Here is a 2,735-nt window from a genome sequence, read left to right on the forward strand (position 1 = left end):
ATGTCTCACATGTGGTGCGCTGTGAAGACGCGCATTTATTGTCTCTTTTTGATGAATCGACTTGACTTGGATTGCGGCAGCAATGCTAAAATAAACGCATAGACTGCGTTTACAGCAAAACAAGCGTTCTGTAATCGTATAATAAGGCTTCATTAAACCGCTAGCACGCTGAAAACGACTGTTACACTCATTACAATAGTGTTCAGCGAAAATAAAGTAATCCTACAGAAATCACATGTGCTTTCGGTTTCAATTTTTGCCAGCACTACAATCGTCATCGCCTCCACCAACGCAGATCAAAAAATTGTGTTTTAAAATTTCTATTCACTTTCCAGGGAAACCGCTGCAAGGTTGGACACTTCAGACGGTACGATTTCTATTGCGGTACAAAACAGAAAAGCGATGAAGGACGGTAGACAGTCCCTTTAAGGCAACGCTAAGGAGAAAGCCTATGTTCTCACGAGACATGCGAGGGCGCTGCGGCGTGCACCGCAGCGCCCTCGCGTCGAGGCAAAAATTAAAGGTGAAAGTGAACGCTGGATGACAGAGATTCGCGAAAAGAAGAAGGCCGCGCCTAGGATATTTTGGAGCCACCTAAAAGCGCTGGGTAGGAAGTCTGTCACAATGCAACAACATATGGTAGATGAAGGAGGAAATAAATTGGAAGGATATGAAGCGCTAGGTTACATCCGAAAGATAACAGCCGATACGTTTAAAAAGGTCCCCCAGGGGATTCCCCGGTGAGTAAAAGTACGCAAAGGAGTGCAACCGACGAAGATGTAGTACTAGAGAATTTCAATTGGAAGAAGGCCGAAGGAAAAATTCCTAAGCGCACTACTCCGGGCTTAGATGGGGTTCCCGTCAGCCTCATTAACGAACTCGGACATAACACTAAAGAAGCACTGCTGAAAGCCGTAGAAAAGTGCTTACAGGAGAGGGAAATACCAGACAGTTGGAGAAAAAGTAGAATGAACTTAATCTATAAAGGCAAGGAGAAAGGATAACATTCGCTCGTATAGACCGCTAACAATTACATCGGTGCTATACAGGTTGGCGATGCAGGCAGTAAAAATTATAAATAGAAGCGTGGGTAGAACAAAATGATATTTTGGGAGAACTTCAGAATGGATTTCGAATCGACAGGCGGTTAGACGATAATCTGTTTGTTCTTACCCAGTGTATAGAAATATCTAAATAGAAAACAGGCCCTATACGTAGCTTATCTAGATATCACCGGGGCGTATGACAACGTTAATCAGGAAATTTTGTGGGATATATTGAAGGAAGTGGGCATAGGTGACGACTGTGTACAGCTTTTGAGGGAAATATACCGAGGAAATACAGTTGTATAGAATGGGAAGGAATAAGTAGCAAGGACAGCGTTGAAATTAGCAAGGGGCTGAGACAGGGATGCCCTTTGTCCCCGCTGTTATTCATGCTGTACATGGCGAGGATGGAAAAAGCGCTAGAAGGTAGCAACATTGGATTTAATTTGTCACACAAACAGGTCGGAGCGATGGTCGAGCAGAAGCTTCCAGGTCTATTTTATGCTGATGATATTGTCTTATTTGCGGACAGTCAAGATGATATACAGCGACTGGCAGATATATGCGGAAGGGAGTGTGAGGCTCTAGGACTAGGATTTAGTGCAACAAAATGTGGATTGATGGTATTCAATGATCACGGAGACCATACGGTATTAATACAGGGCCAAAAAATACCGAGGGTAAGCGAGTACAAGTACCTCGGAGTATGGGTAATGAGGGGATAGATATATGGAGGTACAAGAGCAAGCATCGGTAGCAAGGGAAAGAGGAATGCTGCAATTATGAAGCACAGAGCTTTATGGGGATACAATAGGTACGAGGTGCTTCGAGGGCTGTGAAGGGTGTGATGGTTCAGGGGCTTACATTTGGGAACTCAGTGGTGTGCATGAAGTCAGAGGTGCAATCAGGAATGGATGTAAATCAAAGGATGGTGGGCCGCCTCGCGTTGGGCGCTCACGGGAAGACGACAAATGAGGCGGTAAAGGGTGATATGGGATGGACAAGGCTTTGAAGTGAGGGAAGCGCAGAGCAAAATGAGATTCGAGAGAGGCTGAGGAAATGAAGGCGAGTAGATGGCAGAGAAGGTTTTCAGGGATTTGTATAGAAAAAAGCGTTGACACGCAGTGGAGAAAAAGAACTAGGAGGCTCACCAGTAAATATACGGCTGGCAGTGCGGGCGATTATGGCAACAAGGAGCATTAAGCGGAAGGTCAGAGAGGCGAGAGGACTTATTGGATGACAGCGATGGAAAAGAAGCCGGCTCTGAGTAACTACCGAAAAGGAAAAAACGAAATAAGGAGGGGAAAGGTTTTATGATAATTCAAGGGAAGCGCTTTACTGTGTGAAGCAGGTCGGGCTGCCTTAGAACGCGTAGTTATAAAGCGGATTTAGTACCGAAGAAGAACACTGTACATGCTGCGGGGGAACTAAGGAAACGATGGAACATGTACTGATTGAATGTGGCGATATTCACCAGGTATACGTGTGGGGCACGAGTCTACATGAAGCCTTGGGTTTTAGGGACAACAATGGAAAGCTGAACACGTCCGCGATAGAAATAAGTAAGAGACGGTTAGAGTATTGGTGGCAGAAAAGTAGAGATAAAGAAAAAAAATAATAAGGGGAAAAATAAGGTCATTCTGCCAAGAGGCAGGAGAAAAGGGGACCGTGAATTCATATTTTTTGGTA

This window comes from Rhipicephalus sanguineus, chromosome 6 (genome assembly GCF_013339695.2).
Source record: "Rhipicephalus sanguineus isolate Rsan-2018 chromosome 6, BIME_Rsan_1.4, whole genome shotgun sequence".
Classification (NCBI taxonomy): Eukaryota; Metazoa; Arthropoda; class Arachnida; order Ixodida; family Ixodidae; genus Rhipicephalus; species Rhipicephalus sanguineus.